Source organism: Schistocerca americana, chromosome 5 (genome assembly GCF_021461395.2).
Source record: "Schistocerca americana isolate TAMUIC-IGC-003095 chromosome 5, iqSchAmer2.1, whole genome shotgun sequence".
NCBI classification, from domain to species: domain Eukaryota; kingdom Metazoa; phylum Arthropoda; class Insecta; order Orthoptera; family Acrididae; genus Schistocerca; species Schistocerca americana.
This window is the reverse complement of record NC_060123.1, coordinates 694,404,358-694,431,742: the sequence shown is the minus strand read 5'-3', so window position 1 is coordinate 694,431,742 and position 27,385 is coordinate 694,404,358.

Here is a 27,385-nt window from a genome sequence, read left to right as displayed (position 1 = left end):
TTCTATGATTTGAACCTCTCCTGTGAGTCCAGTTTTAGATTCCGAAGCTTCTCTTCAGGTTTACTGTGTACCGTGGACCCTCTTATTGACGATGAAACACAGAAATGGCATCCGAATTCAATTCAAAATGCACAATGCCGAGTTAAGTACAAGAGGACTGACAGTCTAACTTTCTATGATCTGAACCTCACCCGTGAGACCAGTTTTAGATTCCGATGCTTCACTTCTGGTTAACTGTATCCCTTGGTCCTTCTTATTGACGATGAAAAACAGAAATTGCATCCGAATTTAATACAAAAGGCACAATGTCGACTTAAGTACAAGAGGACTGACACTCTAACTTTCTATGATTTTAACCCTTCCTGTGAGTCCAGTTTTAGATTCCGATGCTTCTCTTCAGGTTTACTGTATCCCTTGGACCTTCTTATTGACAATGAAACACAGAAATTGCATCCGAATTTAATACAAAAGGCACAATGCCCACTTAAGTACAAGAGGACTGACACTCTAACTTTCAATGATTTGAACCTCTCCTGTGAGTCCAGTTTTTGTTTCCGATGTTTCATTTCAGGTTTACTGTGTACCTTGGACCTTCTTATTGACGATGAAACAAAGAAATTGCATCCGAATTTAAAACAAAAGGCACAATGCCGACTTAAGTACAAGAGGACTGAAACTCTAACTTTCTATGATTTTAACCTCTCCTCTGAGTCCAGTTTTAGTTTCCGATGCTTCACTTCAGGTTTACTGTATCACTTGGACCTTCTTATTGACGATGTAACACGGAAATTGCATCCGAATTAAATACAAAACGCGCAATGCCGACTTACGTACAAGTGGACTGACACTCTAACTTTCTATGATTTGAACCACTCCTGTGAGTATAGTTTTAGATTCTGATGCTTCACTCTAGGTTTACTGTATACCTTGGACCTTCTTATTGACCATGAAACGCAGAAATTAGATCCGAATTTAATACAAAAGGCACAATGCCGACATAAGTACAAGATGACTCACATCCTAACATCCTATGATTTAAACCTCTCCTGTGAGTCCAGTTTTAGAGTCCGATGCTTCACTTAAGGGTATACTTTATACCTTGGACCTTCTTATTGACGATGTAGCACAGAAATTGCATCCGAATGTAATACAAAGGGCACAATGCCGACTTAGGTACAGGAGGACAGACACTCTAACTTTCTATAATATGAACCTCTCCTGTGAGTCCAGTTTTAGATTGCGATGCTTCACTTTAGGTTTATTGTATACCTTGGACCTTCTTATTGACGATGAAACACAGAAATTGCATCCGAATTTAATGCAAAAGTCACAATGCCGACTTAAGTACAAGAGGACTGACACTCTAACTTTCTATGAATTGAAAATCTCCTATGAGTCCAGTTTTAGATTCTGATGCTTCACTTCAGATTTACTGTAGCCCTTGGACCTTCTTATTGACGATGGAACACAGAAATTGCATCGGAATTAAATTCAAAAGGCACGAAGCCGACTTAAGTACAAGAGGACTGACACTCTAATAATATATGAATTGAACCTCTCCTGTGAGTCCAGTTTTAGATTCCGACGCTTCTCTTCAGGTTTACTGTGTACTTTGGACCCTCTTATTGAAGATGAAACACAAAAATTGCATCCGAATTAACTTCAAAAGGCACAATGCCGAGTTAAGTACAAGAGGACTGACAGTCTAACTTTCTATGCATTGAACATCTCCTGTGAGTCCAGTTTTAGATTCCGTTGCTTCACTTCAGGTTTACTGTAACCCTTGGTCCCTCCTATTGACGATGATACACAGATATTGCATCCGAATTTAATACAAAATTCACAATGCCGACTTAGGTATAAGTGGACTGACACTCTAACATTCTATGATTTGAACCTCTCCAGTGAGTCGGGTTTTAGATTCCGTTGCTTCACCTCAGGTTTACTGTATACCTCGGACCTTCTTATTGACGATGAAACACAGAAATTGTATCCGAATTTCATACAAAAGGCACAATGCAGACCTAAGTACAAGAGTACTGAAACTCTAACTTTCTATGATTTCAACCTCTCCTGTGAAACCAGTTTTAGATTCCAATGCTTCACTTTAGGTTTACTGTATACTTTGGAACTTCTTATTGACGAAGAAACACAGAAATTGCATATGAATTTAATACAAAAGGCACAATGCCGACTTAAGTAAAAGAGGACTGACACTGTCACTTTCTATGATTTGAACCTCTCCTGTGAGTCCAGTTTTAGATTCCGATGCTTCACTTCAGGTTTACTGTATCCTTTGGACCATCGTATTGACGATTAAACACTGAAATTGCATCTGAATTTAATACAAAAGGCACAATGCCGACTTTAGTGGAAGAAGGCTGACACTGTAAATTTCTATGATTTGAACCTCTCCTGTGAGTCCAGTTTCATTTTCCGATGCTTCACTTCTGGTTTTCTGTATCCCTTGGACCTTCTTATTGACAATGATACACAGAAATTGCATCCGAATTTAATACAAAAGGCACAATGCCAACATAAGTACAAGAGGACTGACACTCTAACTTTCAATGGTTTGAACCTCTCCTGTGAGTCCAGTTTTTGTTTCCGATGTTTCACTTCAGGTTTACGGTATACCATGGACCTTCTTATTGACGATGAAACACAGAAATGGCATCCGAATTTAATACAAAAGGCACAATGCCGACTTAAGTACAAGAGGACTGAAACTCCAACTTTCTATGATTTGAACTTCTCCTGTGAGTCCAGTTTTAGTTTCCGATGTTTCACTTCAGGTTTACTGTATACCTTGGACCTTCTTATTGACGATGAAACACAGAAATAGCATCCGAATTTAATACAAAAGTCACAATGCCGACTTAAGTAGAAGGGGATGACACTCTAACTTTCTATGATTTGAACCTCTCCTGTGAGTCCAGTTTTAGATTCCGATGCTTCACTTCAAGTTTACTGTATACCTTAGACCTTTCGTATTGACGATAAAACGCAGAAATTGCATCCGTGCTTAATACAAATGCACAATGCCGACTAATGTACAAGATGGCTCACACTCTAACTCTCTATGATTTAGACCTCTCCTGTGAGTCCAGTTTTAGATTCCGATGCTACACTTCAGGTTTAATTTATACCTTTGACCTTCTTAATGACGATGTGGCGCAGAAATTGCATCCGAATGTAATACAAAAGGCACAATGCCGACTTATGTAAAAGAGGACAGACACTCTAACATTCTATGATTTGAACCTCTCCTGTGAGTCCAGTTTTAGATTCCGATGCTTCACTTCATGTTTACTGTATACCTTGGACCTTCTTATTGACGATGAAACACAGAAATTTCATCCGAATTTAATACAAACGGCACAAGGTCGACTTAAGTACAAGAGGACTCACACCCTAACTTTCTATGATTTAAACCTCTCCTGTGAGTCCAGTTTTAGATTCTGATTCTTCACTTCAGGTTTACTGTATACCTTGGACCTTATTATTGACGATGAAGCACAGAAATTGCATCCGATTTTAATACAAGAGGCTCAATGCCGAAATAAGTACAAGAGGACTGACACTCAAACTTTCTATGTTTTGAACCTCTCCTGTGAGTCCAGTTTTCGATTCGGATGCTTCACTTCAGGTTTACTGTATCCCTTGGACCATCTTATTGACGATGAAACACAGAAATTCCATCTGAATTTAATGCAAAAGGCACATTGCCGACTTAAGTACAAGAGGACTGACACTCTAACTTTCTATGATTTGAACACTTCCTGTGAGTCCAGTTTCAGTTTCCGATGCTTCACTTCAGGTTTACTGTATCCCTTGGACCTTCTTATTGACGATGAAACACAGAAATTGCATCCGAATTTAATACAAAAGGCACAATGCCGACTTAAGTACTAGAGGACTGACACTGTAACTTTCTATGATTTGAACCTCGCCTGTGAGTCCAGTTTTAGTTTCCGATGCTTCACTTCAGGTTTACTGTATCCCTGGGCCTTCTTATTGGCGATGAAACACAGGAATTGCATCCGAATTTAATACAAAATGCACAATGCCGTCTTAAGTACAGGTGGACTGACACTCTAACTTTCTATGATTTGAACCCCTCCTGTTAGTCCAGTTTTAGATTCCGATGCTTCACTTCAGGTTTACTGTATACCTTGGACCTTCTTATTGACGATGAAACACAGAAATTACATCTGAATTTAATACAAAAGTCACAATGACGACTTAAGTACAAGAGGACTGACTCTCTAACTTTCTATGATTTGAAAGTCTCCTTTGAGTCCAGTTTTAGGTTCCGATGCTTGACTTCAGGTTTACTGTATCCCTTGGAACATCTTATTAACGATGAAACACAGAAATTGCAACCGAATTTAGTAGAAAGACACAATGACGACTTAAGTACAAGAGGAATGACACTCTAACTTTCAATGGTTTGAACCTCTCCTGTGAGTCCAGTTTTAGATTCCGATGCTTCACTTGAGGTTTTCTGTATACCTTGGACCTTCTTATTGACGATGAAACACAGAAATTGCATCCGAATTTAATACAAAAGTCAAAATGCCGACTTAAGTACAAGAAGACAGACACGCAATCTTTCTATGATTTGAACCTCTCCTGTGAGTCCAGATTTAGTTTCCGATGCTTCACTTGAGGTTTTCTGTATACCTTGGACCTTCTTATTGACGATGAAACACAGAAATTGCATCCGAACTTAATACAAAAGGCAAAATGCCGACTTAAGTACTAGAGGACAGACACTCTAACTTTCTATGATTTGAACCTCTCCTGTGAGTCCAGTTTTAGATTCCGATGCTTCACTTCAGGTTTACTGTATACCTTGGACCTTCTTATTGACGATGAAACACAGAATTTGCATCCAAATTTAATACAAAGGTGACAATGCCGACATAAGTACATGAGGACTAACACTCTAAATATGTATGATTTGAACCTCTCCGGTGAGTCCAGTTCTAGATTCCGATGCTTCACTTGAGGTTTACTATATACCTTGAACCCTCTTATTGACGATGAAACACAGAAATTTCATCCGAATTTAATACAAAAGGCACAATGCCGACTTATGTACAAGAGGACTCACACCCTAACTTTCTATGATTTACACCTCTCCTGTGAGTCCAGTTTTAGATTAAGATGCCTCACTTCAGGTTTCCTGTATACCTTGGACCTTCTTATTGACGATGAAGCACAGAAATTGCATCCGATTTTAATACAAGAGGCACAATGCCGACATAAGTACAAGAGGACTGACACTCTAACTTTCTATGATATGATCCTCTCCTGTGAGACCAGTTTTAGTTTCCGATGCTTCACTTCGGGTTTACTGTATCCCTTGTACATTCTTAGTGACGATGAAACACAAAAATTGCATCCGAATTTTATACAAAAGGCACAATGCCGACTTAAGTACAAGGGGACTGACACTCTAATTTTCTATGATTTGAACCTCTCCTGTGAGTCCAGTTTTAGATTCCGATGGTTCACTTGAGGTTTACTGTATACCTTGGTCCTTCTTATTGCCGATGAAACACAGAAATTGCATCCGAATTTAATACAAAAGGCAAAATGCCGACTTAAGTACAAGAGGACAGACACTCTAACTTTCTATGATTTGAACCTCTCCTGTGAGTCCAGTTTTAGATTCCGATGCTTCACTTCAGGTTTACTTTATACCTTGGACCTTCTTAATGAAGATGTAGCACAGAAATTGCATCCGAATGTAATACAAAGGGCACAATGCTGACTTAAGTACAGGAGGACTGACACTCTAACTTTCTATAATATGAACCTCTCCCGTGTGTCCAGTTTTAGATTCCGATGCTTCACTTCAGGTTTACTGTATAACTTGGACATTCTTATTGACGATGAAACACAGAAATTGCATCCGAATTTAATACAAAAGTCACAATGCCGACTTAAGTACAAGAGGACTGACACTCTAACTTTCTATGATTTGAAAATCTCCTATGAGTCAAGTGTTAGATTCTGATGCTTCACTTCAGGTTTACTGCGTACCTTGGACCGTCTTACTGACGATGAAGCACAGAAATTGCATCCAAATTTAATACAAAAGTCACAATGCCGACTTACGTACAAGGGGACTGACACTCTAACTTTCTATGATTTGAACCTCTCCTGTGAGTCCAGTTTTAGTTACCGATGCTTCACTTCAGGTTTACTGTATCCCTTGGACCTTCTTTTTGACAATGAAACACAGAAATTGCATCCGAGTTTAATATAAAAGGCACAATGCCAACTTAAGTACAAGAGTACTGACACTCTAACTTTCAATGATTTGAACTTCTCCTGTGAGTCCAGTTTTCGTTTCCGATCTTTCACTTCAGGTTTACTGTATACCTTGGACCTTCTTAATGACGATGTGGCGCAGAAATTGCATCCGAATGTAATACAAAAGGCACAATGCCGACTTATGTACAAGAGGACAGACACTCTAACATTCTATGATTTGAACCTCTCCTGTGAGTCCAGTTTTAGATTCCGATGCTTCACTTCATGTTTACTGTATACCTTGGACCTTCTTATTGACGATGAAACACAGAAATTTCATCCGAATTTAATACAAAAGGCACAAGGTCCACTTAAGTACAAGAGGACTCACACGCTAACATTCTATGATTTAAACCTCTCCTGTGAGTCCAGTTTTAGATTCTGATTCTTCACTTCAGGTTTACTGTATACCTTGGACCTTATTATTGACGATGAAGCACAGAAATTGCATCCGATTTTAATACAAGAGGCACAATGCCGACATAAGTACAAGAGGGCTGACACTCAAACTTTCTATGATTTGAACCTCTCCTGTGAGTCCAGTTTTCCATTCCGATGCTTCACTTCAGGTTTACTGTATCCCTTGGACCATCTTATTGACGATGAAACACAGAAATTCCATCTGAATTTAATGCAAAAGGCACAATGCCGACTTAAGTACAAGAGGACTGACACTCTAACTTTCTATGATTTGAACCCTTCCTGTGAGTCCAATTTTAGATTCCGATGCATCACTTCAGGTTTACTGTATATCTTGGACCTTCTTATTGACGATGAAACACAGAAATAGCATCCGAATTTAATACAAAAGGCAGAATGCCGACATAAGTACAAGAGGACTGACACTCTAACTTTCTATGATTTGAACCTCTCCTGTGAGTCCAGTTTTAGTTACCGATGCTTCACTTCAGGTTTACTGTATCCCTTGGACCTTCTTTTTGACAATGAAACACAGAAATTGCATCCGAGTTTAATATAAAAGGCACAATGCCAACTTAAGTACAAGAGGACTGACACTCTAACTTTCAATGATTTGAACTTCTCCTGTGAGTCCAGTTTTCGTTTCCGATCTTTCACTTCAGGTTTACTGTATACCTTGGACCTTCTTATTGACGATGAAACACAGATATTGCATCCGAATTTAATACAAAAGGCACAATGCCGACTTAAGTACAAGAGGACTGAAACTCTAACTTTCTATGATTTGAACCTCTTCTGTGAGTCCAGTTTTAGTTTCCGATGCTTCACTTCAGGTTAACTTATCCCTTGGACCTTCTTATTGACGATGAAACACAGAAATTGCATCCGAATTTAATACAAAAGGTACAATGCCGACTTAAGTACTAGAGGACTGACACTGTAACTTTCTATGATTTGAACCTCGCCTGTGAGTCCAGTTTTAGTTTCCGATGCTTCACTTCAGGTTTACTGTATCCCTGGGCCTTCTTATTGGCGATGAAACACAGAAATTGCATCCGAATTTAATACAAAAGGCACAATGCCGTCTTAAGTACAGGTGGACTGACACTCTAACTTTCTATGATTTGAACCCCTCCTGTTAGTCCAGTTTTAGATTCCGATGCTCACTTCAGGTTTACTGTATACCTTGGACCTTCTATTTGACGATGAAACACAGAAATTACATCTGAATTTAATACAAAATGCACAATGCCGACTTAAGTACAAGAGGACTGACTCTCTAACTTTCTATGATTTGAACCTCTCCTTTGAGTCCAGTTTTAGGTTCCGATGCTTGACTTCAGGTTTACTGTATCCCTTGGAACATCTTATTAACGATGAAACACAGAAATTGCAACCGAATATAGTAGAAAGACACAATGACGACTTAAGTACAAGAGGAATGACACTCTAACTTTCAATGGTTTGAACCTCTCCTGTGAGTCCAGTTTTTGTTTCCGATGTTTCACTTCAGGTTTACTGTATACCTTGGACCTTCTTATTGACGATGAAACACAGAAATTGCATCCGAATTTAATACAAAAGGCAAAATGCCGACTTAAGTACTAGAGGACAGACACTCTAACTTTCTATGATTTGAACCTCTCCTGTGAGTCCAGTTTTAGATTCCGATGCTTCACTTCAGGTTTACTGTATACCTTGGACCTTCTTATTGACGATGAAACACAGAACTTGCATCAAAATTTAATACAAAGGTGACAATGCCGACTTAAGTACAAGAGGACTAACACTCTAAATATGTATGATTTGAACCTCTCCTGTGAGTCCAGTTCTAGATTCCGATGCTTCACTTCAAATTTACTATATACCTTGGACCCTCTTATTGACGATGAAACACAGAAATTTCATCCGAATTTAATACAAAAGGCAAAATGCCGACTTAAGTACAAGAGGACAGACACTCTACTTTCTATGATTTGAACCTCTCCTGTGAGTCCAGTTTTAGATTCCGATGCTTCACTTCAGGTTTACTTTATACCTTGGACCTTCTTAATGAAGATGTAGCACAGAAATTGCATCCGAATGTAATACAAAGGGCACAATGCTGACTTAAGTACAGGAGGACTGACACTTTAACTTTCTATAATATGAACCCCTCCCGTGATTCCAGTTTTAGATTCCGATGCGTCACTTCAGGTTTACTGTATAACTTGGACATTCTTATTGACGATGAAACACAGAAATTGCATCCAAATTTAATACAAAAGTCACAATGCCGACCTAAGTACAAGTGGACTGACACTCAAACTTTCTATGATTTGAACCTCTTCTGTGAGTCCAGTTTTAGATTCCGATGCTTCAATTCAGGTTTACTGTATCCCTTGGACCTTCTTATTGACGATGAAACACAGAAATTGCTTCCGAATTTAATACAAAAGGCACAATACCGACTTAAGTACTAGAGGACTGACACTGTAACTTTCTATGATTTGAACTTCGCCTGTGTGTCCAGTTTTAGTTTCCGATGCTTCACTTCAGGTTTACTGTATCCCTGGGCCTTCTTATTGGCGATGAAACACAGAAATTGCATCCGAATTTAATACAAAAGGCACAATGCCGTCTTAAGTACAGGTGGACTGACACTCTAACTTTCTATGATTTGAACCCCTCCTGTTAGTCCAGTTTTAGATTCCGATGCTTCACTTCAGGTTTACTGTATCCCTTGGACCATCTTATTGACGATGAAACACAGAAATTCCATCTGAATTTAATGCAAAAGGCACAATGCCGACTTAAGTACAAGAGGACTGACACTCTAACTCTCTATGATTTGAACCCTTCCTGTGAGTCCAATTTTAGATTCCGATGCATCACTTCAGGTTTACTGTATATCTTGGACATTCTTATATACGATGAAACACAGAAATTGCATCCGAATTTAATACAAAAGTCACAATGCCGACTTAAGTACAAGAGGACTGACACTCTAACTTTCTATGATTTGAAAATCTCCTATGAGTCAAGTTTTAGATTCTGATGCTTCACTTCAGGTTTACTGTATACCTTGGACCGTCTTACTGACGATGAAGCACAGAAATTGCATCCAAATTTAATACAAAAGTCACAATGCCGACTTACGTACAAGGGGACTGACACTCTAACTTTCTATGATTTGAACCTCTCCTGTGAGTCCAGTTTTCGATTCCGATGCTTCACTTCAAGTTTACTGTATACCTTCGACCTTCTTATTGACGATGAAACGCAGAAATTGCATCCGTACTTAATACAAAGGGCACAATGCCGACTAATGTACAAGATGACTCACACTCTAACACTCTATGATTTAGACCTCTCCTGTGAGTCCAGTTTTAGATTCCGATGCTTCACTTCAGGTTTAATTTATACCTTGGACCTTCTTAATGACGATGTGGCGCAGAAATTGCATCCGAATGTAATACAAAAGGCACAATGCCGACTTATGTACAAGAGGACAGACACTCTAACATTCTCTGATTTGAACCTCTCCTGTGAGTCCAGCTTTAGATTCCGATGCTTCACTTCATGTTTACAGTATACCTTGGACCTTATTATTGACGATGAAGCACAGAAATTGCATCCGATTTTAATACATGAGGCACAATGCCGACATAAGTACAAGAGGACTGACACTCAAACTTTCTATGATTTGAACCTCTCCTGTGAGTCCAGTTTTCGATTCCGATGCTTCACTTCAGGTTTACTGTATCCCTTGGACCATCTTATTGACGATGAAACACAGAAATTCCATCTGAATGTAATGCAAAAGGCACAATGCCGACCTAAGTACAAGAGGACTGACACTCTAACTTTCTATGATTTGAACCCTTCCTGTGAGTCCAATTTTAGATTCCGATGCATCACTTCAGGTTTACTGTATATCTTGGACCTTCTTATTGACGATGAAACACAGAAATAGCATCCGAATTTAATACAAAAGGCAGAATGCCGACATAAGTACAAGAGGACTGACACTCTAACTTTCTATGATTTGAACCTCTCCTGTGAGTCCAGTTTTAGTTTCCGATGCTTCACTTCAGGTTTACTGTATCCCTTGGACCTTCTTTTTGACAATGAAACACAGAAATTGCATCCGAGTTTAATATAAAAGGCACAATGCCAACTTAAGTACAAGAGGACTGACACTCTAACTTACAATGATTTGAACTTCTCCTGTGAGTCCAGTTTTTGTTTCCGATCTTTCACTTCAGGTTTACTGTATACCTTGGACCTTCTTATTGACGAAGAAACACAGATATTGCATCCGAATTTAATACAAAAGGCACTATGCCGACTTAAGTACAAGAGGACTGAAACTCTAACTTTCTATGATTTGAACCTCTTCTGTGAGTCCAGTTTTAGTTTCCGATGCTTCACTTCAGGTTAACTTATCCCTTGGACCTTCTTATTGACGATGAAACACAGAAATTGCATCCGAATTTAATACAAAAGGTACAATGCCGACTTAAGTACTAGAGGACTGACACTGTAACTTTCTATGATTTGAACCTCGCCTGTGAGTCCAGTTTTAGTTTCCGATGCTTCACTTCAGGTTTACTGTATCTCTGGGCCTTCTTATTGGCGATGAAACACAGAAATTGCATCCGAATTTAATACAAAAGGCACAATGCCGTCTTAAGTACAGGTGGACTGACACTCTAACTTTCTATGATTTGAACCCCTCCTGTTAGTCCAGTTTTAGATTCCGATGCTCACTTCAGGTTTACTGTATACCTTGGACCTTCTTATTGACGATGAAACACAGAAATTACATCTGAATTTAATACAAAATGCACAATGTCGACTTAAGTACAAGAGGACTGACTCTCTAACTTTCTATGATTTGAACCTCTCCTTTGAGCCAGTTTTAGGTTCCGATGCTTGACTTCAGGTTTACTGTATACCTTGGAACATCTTATTAACGATGAAACACAGAAATTGCAACCGAATATAGTAGAAAGACACAATGACGACTTAAGTACAAGAGGAATGACACTCTAACTTTCAATGGTTTGAACCTCTCCTGTGAGTCCAGTTTTTGTTTCCGATGTTTCACTTCAGGTTTACTGTAACCTTGGACCTTCTTATTGACGATGAAACACAGAAATTGCATCCGAATTTAATACAAAAGGCAAAATGCCGACTTAAGTACTAGAGGACAGACACTCTATCTTTCTATGATTTGAACCTCTCCTGTGAGTCCAGTTTTAGATTCCGATGCTTCACTTCAGGTTTACTGTATACCTTGGACCTTCTTATTGACGATGAAACACAGAACTTGCATCAAAATTTAATACAAAGGTGACAATGCCGACTTAAGTACAAGAGGACTAACACTCTAAATATGTATGATTTGAACCTCTCCTGTGAGTCCAGTTCTAGATTCCGATGCTTCACTTCAAATTTACTATATACCTTGGACCCTCTTATTGACGATGAAACACAGAAATTTCATCCGAATTTAATACAAAAGGCACAATGCCGACTTATGTACAAGAGGACTCACCCCCTAACTTTCTATGATTTACACCTCTCCTGTGAGTCCAGTTTTAGATTAAGATGCCTCACTTCAGGTTTCCTGTATACCTTGGACCTTCTTATTGACGATGAAGCACAGAAATTGCATCCGATTTTAATACAAGAGGCACAATGCCGACATAAGTACAAGAGGACGGACACTCTAACTTTCTATGATTTGAACCTCTCCTGTGAGTCCAGTTTTAGATTCCGATGTTTCACTTGAGGTTTACTGTATACCTTGGTCCTTCTTATTGACGATGAAAGACAGAAATTGCATCCGAATTTAATACAAAAGGCAAAATGCCGACTTAAGTACAAGAGGACAGACACTCTACTTTCTATGATTTGAACCTCTCCTGTGAGTCCAGTTTTAGATTCCGATGCTTCACTTCAGGTTTACTTTATACCTTGGACCTTCTTAATGAAGATGTAGCACAGAAATTGCATCCGAATGTAACACAAAGGGCACAATGCTGACTTAAGTACAGGAGGACTGACACTTTAACTTTCTATAATATGAACCTCTCCCGTGAGTCCAGTTTTAGATTCCGATGCTCACTTCAGGTTTACTGTATAACTTGGACATTCTTATTGACGATGAAACACAGAAATAGCATCCGAATTTAATACAAAAGTCACAATGCCGACTTAAGTACAGGGGACTGACACTCAAACTTTCTATGATTTGAACCTCTTCTGTGAGTCCAGTTTTAGTTTCCGATGCTTCAATTCAGGTTTACTGTATCCCTTGGACCTTCTTATTGACGATGAAACACAGAAATTGCTTCGGAATTTAATACAAAAGGCACAATACCGACTTAAGTACTAGAGGACTGACACTGTAACTTTCTATGATTTGAACTTCGCCTGTGAGTCCAGTTTTAGTTTCCGATGCTTCACTTCAGGTTTACTGTATCCCTGGGCCTTCTTATTGGCGATGAAACACAGAAATTGCATCCGAATTTAATACAAAAGGCACAATGCCGTCTTAAGTACAGGTGGACTGACTCTCTAACTTTCTATGATTTGAACCTCTCCTTTGAGTCTAGTTTTAGGTTCCGATGCTTGACTTCAGGTTTACTGTATCCCTTGGAACATCTTATTAACGATGAAACACAGAAATTGCAACCGAATTTAGTAGAAAGACACAATGACGACTTAAGTACAAGAGGAATGACACTCTAACTTTCAATGGTTTGAACCACTCCTGTGAGTCCAGTTTTTGTTTCCGATGTTTCACTTCAGGTTTACTGTATACCTTGTACCTTCTTATTGACAATGAAACGCAGATATTGCATCCGAATTTAATGCAAAAGTCACAATGCCGACTTAAGTACAAGTGGACTGACACTCTAACTTTCAATGATTTGAATCTCTCTTGTGAGTCCAGTTTTAGATTCCCATGGTTCACTACATGTTTACTGTATCACTTGGACCTTCTTATTGACAATGAAACACAGAAATTGCATCCGAATTTAATACAAAAGGCAGAATGCCGACTTAAGTACAAGAGGACAGACACGCAATCTTTCTATGAATTGAACCTCTCCTGTGAGTCGAGATTTAGTTTCCGATGCTTCACTTTAGGTTTACTGTATACCTTGGACCTTCTTATTGACGATGAAACACAGAAATTGCATCCGAATTTAATACAAAAGGCAAAATGCCGACTTAAGTACTAGAGGACAGACACTCTAACTTTCTTTGATTTGAACCTCTCCTGTGAGTCCAGTTTTAGATTCCGATGCTTCACTTCAGGTTTACTGTATACCTTGGACCTTGTTATTGACGATGAAACACAGAACTTGCATCCAAATTTAATACAAAGGTGACAATGCCGACTTAAGTACAAGAGGACTAACACTCTAAATATGTATGATTTGAACCTCTCCTGTTAGTCCAGTTCTAGATTCCGATGCTTCACTTCAGGTTTACTATATACCTTGGACCCTCTTATTGACGATGAAACACAGAAATTTCATCCGAATTTAATACAAAAGTCACAATGCCGACTTATGTACAAGAGGACTCACACCCTAACTTTCTATGATTTACACCTCTCCTGTGAGTCCAGTTTTAGATTAAGATGCCTCACTTCAGGTTTCCTGTATACCTTGGACCTTCTTATTGACGATGGAACACAGAAATTTCATCCGAATTTTATACAAAAGGCACAATGCCGACTTAAGTACAAGGGGACTGACACTCTAACTTTCTGTGATTTGAACCTCTCCTGTGAGTCCAGATTTAGATTCCGATGTTTCACTTGAGGTTTACTATATACCTTGGTCCTTCTTATTAACGATGAAACACAGAAATTGCATCCGAATTTAATACAAAAGGCAAAATGCCGACTTAAGTACAAGAGGACAGACACTCTAACTTTCTATGATTTGAGCCTCTCCTGTGAGTCCAGTTTTAGATTCCGATGCTTCACTTCAGGTTTACTTTATACCTTGGACCTTCTTAATGAAGATGTAGCACAGAAATTGCATCCGAATGTAATACAAAGGGCACAATGCTGACTTAAGTACAGGAGGACTGACACTCTAACTTTCTATAATATGAACCTCTCCCGTGAGTCCAGTTTTAGATTCCGATGCTTCACTTCAGGTTTACTGTATAACTTGGACATTCTTATTGACGATGAAACACAGAAATTGCATCCGAATTTAATACAAAAGTCACAATGCCGACTTAAGTACAAGAGGACTGACACTCTAACTTTCTATGATTTGAAAATCTCCTATGAGTCAAGTTTAGATTCTGATGCTTCACTTCAGGTTTACTGTATACCTTGGACCGTCTTACTGACGATGAAGCACAGAAATTGCATCCAAATTTAATACAAAAGGCACAATGTCGACTTAAGTACAAGAGGACTCACACCCTAACTGTCTATGATTTAAACTTCTCCTGTGATTCCATATTAAATTCCGATGCTTCACTTCAGGTTTACTGTATCCCTTGGACCTTCTTATTGACGATGAAACACAGAAATTGCATCCGAATTTAATACAAAAGGCACAATGCCGACTTAAGCACAAGAGGACTGATACTTTAACTTTCTATGATTTTAACCTCTCCTGTAAATCCAGTTTTAGATTCCGATGCTTCACTTCAGGTTTACTGTATACCTTCGACCTTCTTATTGACGTTGGAACACAGAAATTGCCTCGGAATTACATTCAAAAGGCACGATGCCGACTTAACTACAAGAGGACTGACATTCTAATAATCTATGATTTGAACCTCTCCTGTGAGTCCAGTTTTAGATTCGACGATTCTCTTCAGGTTTACTGTGTACCTTGGACCTTCTTATTGACGATGAAACACAGAAATTGCATCCGAATTAAATTGAAAAGGCACAATGCCGAGTTAAGTACAAGTGGACTGACAATCTAACTTTCTATGATTTGAACCCCTCCTGTGAGTCCAGTTTTAGATTCCGATGCTTCACTTCAGGTTTACCGTATCCCTTGGACCTTCTTATTGACGATGAAACACAGAAATTGCATCCAAATTTAATACAAAAGGCACAATGCTGACCTAAGTACAAGAGGATTGACACTCTAACTTTCTATGATTTGAACCTACCCTGTGAGTCCATATTTAGATTCCGATGCTTCATTTCAGGTTTACTGTATCCCTTGGACCTTCTTATTGACGATGAAACACAGAAATTGCATCCGAATTTAACACAAAAGGCACAAAGCCGACTTAAGTACAAGAGGACTGACACTTTAACTTTCTATGATTTGAACCACTCCTGTGGGTCCAGTTTTAGATTCCGATGCTTCACTTCAGGTTTACTGTATACCTTGGACCTTCTTATTGACGATGGAACTCAGATATTGCATCGGAAATAAATTCAAGAGGCACGAAGCCGACTTAAGTACACGAAGACTGACACTCTAATAATCTATGATTTGAACCTCTCCTGTGAGTCCAGTTTTGGATTCCGACGCTTCTCTTCAGGTTCACTGTGTACCTTGGACCTTCTTATTGACGATGAAACACAGAAATTGCATCCGAATTAAATTCCGAAGGCACAATGCCGAGTTAAGTACAAGAGGACTGACAGTCTAACTTTCTATGATTAGAAACCTCTCCTGTGAGTCCAGTTTTAGATTCCGATGCATCACTTTAGGTTTACTGTAACCCTTGGACCTTCTTATTGACGATGATACACAGAATATGCATCCGAATTTAATACAAAATTCACAATGCCGACTTAGGTATTAGAGGACTGACACTCTAACATTCTATGATTTGAACCTCTCCTGTAAGTCCAGTTTTAGATTCCGATGCTTCACTTCAGGTTTACTGTATACCTCGGACCTTCATATTGACGATGAAACACAGAAGTCGCAACCGAATTTAATACAAAAGGCACAATGCCGACTTAAGTACAAGAGGGCTGAAACTCTAATTTTCTAAGATTTGAACCTCTCCTGTGAGTCCAGTTTTAGATTCCGATGCCTCACTTCAGGGTTACTGTACAAATTCGACCTTCTTATTGACGATGAAATACAGAGTTTGCATCCGAATTTAATACAAAAGGCTCAATACCGACTTAAATACAAGAGTACTAACACTCTAACTTTCTATGATTTCAACCTCTCCTGTGAGTCCAGTTTTAGATTCCGATGCTTCACTTCAGGTTTACTGTATACCTTGGACCTTCTTATTGACGATGAAACACAGAAATTGCATCCGAATTTAATACAAAAAGCACAATGCCGACTTAAGTAAAAGAGGACTGACACTTTAACTCTCTATGATTTGAACCTCTCCTGTGAGTCCAGTTTTAGAATCCGATGCTTCACCTCAGGTTTACTGTATACCTTGGACCATATTATTGACGATGAAACACAGAAATTGCATCCGAATTTAATACAAAAGGCACAATGCCGACTTAAGTAAAAGAGGATTGACACTCTAACTTTCTATGATTTGAACCACTCCTGTAAGTCCAGTTTTAGATCCCGATGCTTCACTTCAGGTTTACTGTATCCTCTGGACCTTCTTATTGACGATGAAAGGCAGAAATTGCATCCGAATTTAATCCATAAGGCACAATGCCGAGTTAAGTTCAAGAGGACTGACAGTCTAACTTTCTATGATTTGAATCTCTCCTGTGAGTCCAGTTTTAGTTTCCGATGCTTCACTACAGGGTTACTGTATCCCTTGGACCTTCTTATTGCCGATCAAACACAGAAATTGTATCCGAATTTAATACAAAATTCACAATGCCGACTTAAGTACAAGAGGACCGAGACTCTAACTTTCCATGATTTGAACCTCTCCTGTGAGTCCAGTTTTAGATTCCGTTGCTTCACTTCAGGTTTACTGTATACCTCGGACCTTCTTATTGACGATGAAACACAGAAATTGCATCCGAATTTATTTCAAAAGGCACAATGCCGACTTAAGTACAAGATGGCTGACACTCAAACTTTCAATGATTTGAACCTTTCCTGTAAGTCCAGTTTTAGATTCCGATGCTTCACTTCAGGTTTACTGTATACCTTGGACCTTCTGTTTGACGATGAAACACAGAAATTGCATCCGAATTTAATACAAAAAGCACAATGCCGACATAAGTAAAAGAGGACTGACACTCTAACTTTCTATGATTTGAACCTCTCCTGTGAGTCCAGTTTTAGATTCCGATGCTTCACTTCAGGTTTACTGTATCCTTTGAACCTTCTTATTGACGATGAAACACAGAAATTGCATCCGAATTTAACACAAAAGGCACAATGCCGAGTCAAGTACAAGAGGACTGACACTCTACCTTTCTATGATTTGAACCTCTCCTCTGAGTCCAGTTTTAGTTTCCGATGCTTCACTTCACGTTTAATGTATGCTTTTAACGTTCTTATTGACGATGAAACACAGAAATTACAACCGAATTTAATACAAAAGGCACAATGCCGACTTAAGTACAACACTTTAACTTTCTATGATTTGAACCTCTCCTGTGAGTCCAGTTTTAGATTCCGATGCTTCACTTCAGGTTTACTGTATACCTTGGACCTTCTTGTTGACGATGAAACACAGAAATTGCACCCGAATTTAATACAAAAGGCACAATGCCGACTTAAGTAAAAGAGGACTGACACTGTAACTTTCTATGATTTGAACCTCTCCTGCGAGTCCAGTTTTAGATTCCGATGCTTCACTTCAGGTTTACTGTATACCGTGGACCTTCTTATCGACGATGGAACACAGAAATTGCATCGGAATTAAATTCAAAAGGCACGATGCCGACTTAAGTACAAGAGGACTGACACTCTAACTTTCTATGATTTGAATCTCTCCTGTGAGTCCAGTTTTAGATTCCGATACTTCACTTCAGGTTTACTGTATACCTTGGACCTTCTTATTGACGATGAAACACAGAAATTGCATCCGAATTTAATACAAAAGGCACAATGCCGACTTAAGTAAAAGAGGACTGACACTCTAACTTTCTATGATTTGAACCTCTCCTGTGAGTCCAGTTTTAGAATCCGATGCTTCACTTAAGGTTTACTGTATACCTTGAACTTTCTTATTGACGATGAAACACAGAAATTGCATCCGAATTTAATACAAGAGGCACAATGCCGACTTAAGTAAAAGAGGACTGACACTCTAACTTTCTATGATTTGAACCTCTCCTGTGAGTCCAGTTTTAGATTCCGATGCTTCACTTCAGGTTTACTGTATCCTTTGAACCTTCTTATTGACGATGAAACACAGAAATTGCATCCGAATTTAACACAAAAGGCCCAATGCCGAGTCAAGTACAAGAGGACTGACACTCTAACTTTCTATGATTTGAACCTCTCCTGTGAGTCCAGTTTTAGATTCCGATGCTTCACTTCACTTTTACTGTATCCTTTTAACGTTCTTATTGACGATGAAACACAAAAATTGCATCCGAATTTAATACAACAGGCACAGTGCCGAGTTAAGTACAAGAGGACTGAGAGTCTAACTTTCTATGATTTGAACCTCTCCATTGAGTCCAGTTCTAGATTCCGATGCTTCACTTCAGGTTTACTGTGTGTTTTGGACCTTCTTATTGACGATGAAACACAGAAATTGCATCCGAATTTAATACAACAGGCACAATGCCGAGTTAAGTACAAGAGTACTGACACTCTAACTTTCCATGATTTGAACCTCTCCTGTGAGTCCTGTTTTAGATTCCGATGCTTCACTTCAGGTTTACTGTATAACTCGGACCTTCTTATTGACGATGAAACACAGAAATATCATCCGAATATAATTCAAAAGGCACAATGCCGACTTAAGTACAAGAGGGATGACACTCTAACTTTCTATGATTTGAACCTCTCCTGTGAGTCCAGTTTTAGATTCCGATGCTTCACTACAGGTTTAATGTATACCTTGACCTTCGTATTGACGATGAAACACAGAGTTTGCATCCGAATTTAATACAAGAGGCACAATACCGACTTAAGTACAAGAGTACTGACACTCTAACTTTCGATGATTTCAACCTCTCCTGTGAGTCCAGTTTTAGATTCCGATGCTTCACTTCAGGTTCACTGTATACCTTGGACCTTCTTATTGACGAGGAAACACAGAAATTGCATCTGGATGTAATACAAAGGGCACAATGCCGACATATGTAAAAGATGTCTGACACTCTCACTTTCTATGATTTGAACCTCTGCTGTGAGTCCAGTTTTATATTCCAATGCTTAACATCAGGTTTACAGTATACCTTGCACCTTCTTATTGACAATGAAACACATTAGTTGCATCTCAATATAATACAAAAGACACAATGCCGACTTAAGTACAAGAGGACTGACACTCTTACTTTCTATGATTTGAACCTCACCTGTGAGTCCAGTTTTAGATTCCGATGCTTCACTTCAGGTTTACTGTATAATTTGGACCTTCTTATTGACGATGAAACACAGAAATTGCATCCAAATTTAATACAAAAGGCACAATGCCGACTTAAGTACAAGATGACTGACACTCTAACTTTCTATGATTTGAACCTCTCCCATGAGTCCAGTTTTAGATTTTGATGCTTCACTTCACATTTACCATATACCTTGCACCTTCTTATTGACGATGAATCACAGACATTGCATTGGAATTTAATACAAAAGGCACAATGCCGACTTAAGTACAAGAGGACTGACACTCTCACTTTCTATGATGTGAACCACTCCTGTGAGTCCAGTTTTAGATTCCGATGCTTCACTTCAGGTTTACTGTATCCCTTGGACCTTCTTATTGACGATGAAACACAGGAATTGCATGCGACTTTAATACAAAAGGCACAATGCCGACTTAAGTACAAGAGGACTGACACTCTCACTTTCTATTATTTAAACCTCTCCTGTGAGTCCAGTTTTAGATTCCGGTGCTTCACTTCAGGTTTACTGTATACCTTGCACCTTCTTATTGACAATGAAACACAGACATTGCATTGGAATTTAATACAAAAGGTACAATGCTGAGTTAAGTACAAGAGGACTGACACTCTCACTTTCTATGATTTTAACCTCTCCTGTGAGTCCAGTTTTAGATTCCGATGCTTCATTTCAGGTTTACTGTATACCTTGGACCTTCTTATTGACGATGAAACACAGAAATTGCATCCGAATTAAATTTGAAAGGCACAATGCCGACTTAAGTACAAGAGTACTGAGACTTTAATTTTCTATGATATCAACTTCTCCTGTGAGTCCAGTTTTACACTCCGATGCTTCACTTCAGGTTTACTGTATCCTTTGGACCGTTTTATTGACGATGAAACACAGAAATTGCATCCGAATTTAATACAAAAGGCACAATGCCGACTTAAGTACAAGAGGACTGACACTCTAACTTTCCATGATTTCAACCTCTCCTGTGAGTCCAGTTTTAGATTCCGATGCTTTTCTTTAGGTTTACCGTATAACGTGGACCATCTTATTGACGATGAAACACAGAAATTGCATCCGAATTTAATACAAAAGGCACAATGCCGACTTAAGTAAAAGAGGACTGACATTCTCACTTTCTATGATTTGAACCTCTCCTGTGAGTCCAGTTTTAGATTCCGATGCTTTTCTTCAGGTTTACTGTATAACTTGGACCATCTTATTGACGATGAAACACAGAAATTGCATTGGAATTTAATACAAAAGGCACAATGCCGACTTAAGTACAAGAGGACTGACACTCTCACATTCTATGATGTGAACCTCTCCTGTGAGTCCAATTTTAGAATCCGACACTTCATTTCTGGTTTACTGTATATCTTGGACCTTCTTATTGACGATGAAACACAGAAATTGCATCCGAATTAAATTCGAAAGGCACAATGCGGACTTAAGTACAAGAGTACTGAGACTCTAATTTTCTATGATATCAACCCCTCCTGTGCGTCCAGTTTTATATTCCGATGCTTCACTTCAGGTTTAATGTATGCTTTGGACCTTCTTATTGACGATGAAACACAGAAATTGCATCCGAATTTAATACAAAAGGCACAATGCCGACTTAAGTACAAGAGGACTGACACTCTAACTTTCCATGATTTCAACCTCTCCTGTGAGTCCAGTTTTAGATTCCGATGCTTTTCTTTAGGTTTACCGTATAACGTGGACCATCTTATTGACGATGAAACACAGAAATTGCATCCGAATTCAATACAAAAGGCACAATGCCGACTTAAGTACAAGAGGACTGACACTCTCACTTTCTATGATTTGAACCTCTCCTGTGAATCCACAATTGGATTCCGATGCTTCGCTTCAGGTTTACTGTATCCGTTGGACCTTCGTATTGACGATGAAACACAGAAATTGCATCCGAATGTGATACAAAGGCACAATACCGACTTAAGTACAAGAGGAGTGATACTCTAACTCTCTATGTTTAGAACCTCTCCTGTGAGTCAAGTTATAGATTCCGATGCTTCACTTCAGGTTTACTGTATACCTTGAACCTTTTTATTAACGATGAAACACAGATATAGCATCCGATTGTAATACAAAAGGCACAATTTCGACTTAAATACAAGAGGACTCACACCGTAACTTTCTATGATTTAAATCTCTCCTGTGAGTCCAGTTTTAGATTCCGATGCTTCACTTCAGGTATACTGTATACCTTGGACCTTCTTATTGGCGATGATACACAGAAACTGCATCCTAATTTAATACAAAAGGCACAATGCCGACTTAAGTAAAAGAGGATTGACACTCTCACTTTCTATGATTTGAACAACTCCTGTGAGTCAAATTTTAGATTCCGATGCTTCACTTCAGGTTTACTGTACAACGTGGACCTTCTTATTGACCATGAAACACAGAGTTTGCGTCCCAATTTAATACAAGAGGCACAATGCCGACTTAAGTACAAGAGGACTGACACTCAAACTTTCCATGATTTCAACCTCTCATGTGAGTCCAGTTTTAGATTCCGATGCTTCACTTCACGTTTACTGTATACCTTGAGCCTTCTTATTGACGATGAAACACAGAAATTGCATCCGAATTTAATACAAAAGGCACTATGCCGACTTAAGTACAAGAGGACTCACACCGTAACTTTCTATGATTTAAATCTCTCCTGTGAGTCCAGTTTTAGATTCCGATGCTTCACTTCAGGTTTACTGTATACCTTGCATCTTCTTATTGACGATGAAACACAGAAATTGCATTGGAATTTAATACAAAAGGCACAATGCCGACTTATGTACAAGAGTACTGAGACTCTAATTTTCTATGATATCAACCTCTCCTGTGAGTCCAGTTTTATATTCCGATGCTTCACTTCAGGTTTACTGTATCCTTTGGACCTTCTTATTGACGATGAAATAATAAAATTGCATCCGAATGTAATACAAAAGGCACAATGACGACTTAAGTAAAAGAGGACTGACACTCTCACCTTCTATGATTTGAACCTCTTCTGCGAGTCCAGTTTTAGATTCCGATGCTTCACTTCAGGTTTACTGTATGCCTTGGACTTTCTTATTGACGATGAAACACAGAAATAGCATCCGAATTTATTACAAAAGGCACAATACCGACTAAAGTACAAGAGGAGTGATACTCTAACTCTCTATGATTAGAACCTCTTCAGTGAGTCCAGTTTTAGATTCCGATGCTTCACTTCAGGTTTACTGTATACCTTGAACCATCTTATTGACGATGAAACACAGAAGTTGCATCCGAATTTAATACAAAATGCACACTGCCGACTTAACTACAAGAGGACTGACACTCTAATTTTCTATGATTTGAACGTCTCCTGTGAGTCCAGTTTTAGATTCCGATGTTTCATTTCTGGTTTACTGTATCCTTTGGACCTTCTTATTGACGATGAAACACAGAAATTGCATCTGAATTTAATACAAAAGGTACAATGCCGACTTAAGAACAAGAGGACTGACACTCTCACTTTCTATGATTTGAACCTCTCCTGTGAGTCCACTTTTGGATTCCGATGCTTCGCTTCAGGTTTACTGTATCCCTTGGACCTTCGTATTGACGATGAAACACAGAAATTGCATCCGAATTTAATACAAAAACCACAATGCCGACTTAAGTACAAGAGGACTGACACTCTAACTTGCTATGATTTGGACCTCGCCTGTGAGTCCAGTTTTAGATTCCGAAGATTCACTTCAGGTTTACTGTATACCTTAAACCTTCGTATTGACGATGAAACACAGAAATTGCATCCGAACTTAATACAAAAGGCACAATGCCGACTTAAGTAAAAGAGGACTGACACTCTCACTTTCTATGATTTGAACCTCTCCTGTGAGTCCAGTTTTAGATTCCGATGCTTCACTTCAGGTTTACTGTATCCTTTGGATCTTCTTATTGACGATGAAACACAGAAATTGCATCCGAATTTAATACAAAAGGCACAATGATAACTTAAGTGAAAGAGGAGTGACACTCTCACTTTCTATGATTTGAACCTCTCCTGTGAGTCCAGTTTGAGATTCCGATGCTTCACTTCAGGTTTACTGTATCCCTTGGACCTTCTGATTGACGATGAAACACAGAAATTGCATCCGAATTTAATACAACATGCACAGTGACGACTTAACTACAATAGGACTGACACTCTAATTTTCTATGATTTGAACCTCTCCAGTGAGTCCAGTTTTAGATTCCGATGTTTCACTTTAGGTTTACTGTATCCTTTGGACCTTCTTATTGACGATGAAACACAGAAATTGCATCTTAATTTGCACAATGCCGACTTAAGGACAAGAGGACTGACACTCAAACTTTCTATGATTTGAACCTCTCCTGTAAGTCCAGTTTTAGATTCCGATGCTTCACTTCAGGTTTACTGTATACCTTGCACCTTCTTATTGACGATGAAACACAGAAATCGCATCGGAATTTAATACAAAAGGCACAATGCCGACATATGTACAAGAGTACTGAGACTCTAATTTTCTATTATATCAACCTCTCCTGTGAGTCCAGTTTTATATTCCGATGCTTCACTTCAGGTTAACTGTATCCCTTGGACCTTCCTATTCACGATGAAACACAGAAATAGCATCCGAATTTATTACAAAAGGCACAATAACGACTTAAGTACAAGAGGAGTGATACTCTAACTCTCTATGATTAGAAACTCTTCTGTGAGTCCAGTTTTAGATTCTGATGCTTCACTTCAGGTTTACTGTATCCTTTGGACCTTCTTATTGACGATGAAACACAGAAATTGCATCTGAATTTAATACAAAACGCACAATGCCGACTTAAGGACAAGAGTACTGACACTCTCACTTTCAATGATTTGAACCACTCCTGCGAGTCCAGTTTTAGATTCCAATGCTTCACTTCAGGTTTACCGTATACCTTGCACCTTCTTATTGACGATGAATCACAGACATTGCATTGGAATTTAATACAAAAGGCACAATGCCGACTTAAGTACAAGAGGACTGACACTCTCACTTTCTATGATTTGAACCTCTCCTGTGAGTCCAGTTTTAGAATCCGACACTTCATTTCAGGTTTACTGTATCCTTTGGACCTTCTTATTGACGATGAAACACAGAAATTGCATCCGAATTAAATTCGAAAGGCACAATGCCGACTTAAGTACAAGAGTACTGAGACTCTAATTTTCTATGATATCAACCTCTCCTGTGAGTCCAGTTTTAGATTCCGAAGATTCACTTCAGGTTTACTGTATACCTTGGAACTTCGTATTGACGATGAAACACAGAAATTGCATCCGAACTTAATGCAAAAGGCACAATGCCGACTTAACTAAAAGAGGACTGACACTCTCACCTTCTATGATTTGAACCTCTCCTGTGAGCCCAGTTTTAGATTCCGATGCTTCACTTCAGGTTTACTGTATCCCTTGGACCTTCTTATTGACGATGAAACACAGAAATTGCATCTGAATTTAATACAAAAGGCACAATGCCGACTTAAGGACAAGAGGACTGACACTCTCACTTTCTATGATTTGAACCTCTCCTGTGAGTCCAGTTTTAGATTCCGAAGCTTCACTTCAGGTTTACTGTATCCCTTGGACCTTCTGATTGACGATGAAACACAGAAATTGCATCCGAATTTGATACAAAAGGCACAATACCGACTTAAGTACTGGAGGAGTGATACTCTAAATCTCTATGATTAGAACCTCTCCTGTGAGTCAAGTTTTAGATTCCGATGCTTCACTTCAGGTTTACTGTACACCTTGAACCTTCTTATTGACGATGAAACACAGATATTGCATCCGATTTTAATACAAAAGGCACAATGCCGACATAAGTACAAGAGGACTCACACCGTAACTTTCGATGATTTAAACCTCTCCTGTGAGTCCAGTTTTAGATTCCGATGCTTCACTTCAGGTTTATTGTATCCCTTGGACCTTCTTATTGACGATGAAACACAGAAACTGCATCCTAATTTAATACAAAAGGCACAATGCCGACTTAAGTAAAAGAGGACTGACACTCTCACTGTCTATGATTTGTACCTCTCCTGTGAATCCAGTTTTAGATTCAGATGCTTCACTTAAGGTTTACTGTATACCTCGGACATTCTTATTGACGATGAAACACAGAAATAGCTTCCGAATTTAACACAAAAGCCACAATGCCGACTTAAGTACAAGAGGGCTGACACTCTAACTTTATATGATTTGAACCTCTCCTGTGAGTCCAGTTTTTGATTCCGATGCATCACTTTAGGTTTACTGTACAACTTGGACCTTCTTATTGACGATGAAACACAGAGTTTGCGTCCGAATTTAATACAAAGCCACAATGCCGACATAAGTACAAGAGGACTGACACTCTAACTATCCATTATTTCAAACTCTCATGTGAGTCCAGTTTTAGATTCCGTTGCTTCACTTCACGTTTACTGTATACCTTGAGCCTTCTTATTGACGATGAAACACAGAAACTTCATCCGATTTTAATACAAAAGGCACAATGCCGACTTAAGGACAAGAGGACTGACACTCTAACTTTCTATGAATTGAACCTCTCCTATGAGTCAAGTTTTAGATTCCGATGCTTCACTTCAGGTTTACTGTATACCTTGGACCTTCTTATTGACGATGAAACACAGAAACTGCATTCTAATTTAATACAAAAGGCACAATGCCGACTTAAGTACAAGAGGACTGACACTCTCACTTTCTATAATTTGAACCTCTCCCGTGAGTCCAGCGTTAGATCCCGATTCTTCATTTCAGGTTTACTGTATACCTTGGACATTCTTATTGACGATGAAACGCAGAAATTGCATCCGAATTAAATTGAAAAGGCACAATGCCGACTTAAGTACAAGAGTACTAAGACTCTAATTTTCTATTATTTCAACCTCTCCTGTGAGTCCAGTTTTACACTCCGATTCTTCACTTCAGGTTTACTGTATCCTTTGGACCTTTTTATAGAAGATGAAACACAGAAATTGGATCCAAATTTAATACAAAAGGCACAATGCCGACTTAAGTATAAGAGGAATAACACTCCCAATCTCTATGATTTGAACCTCTACTGTGAGTCTAGTTTTAGATTCCGATGCTTCACTTCAGGTTTACTGTA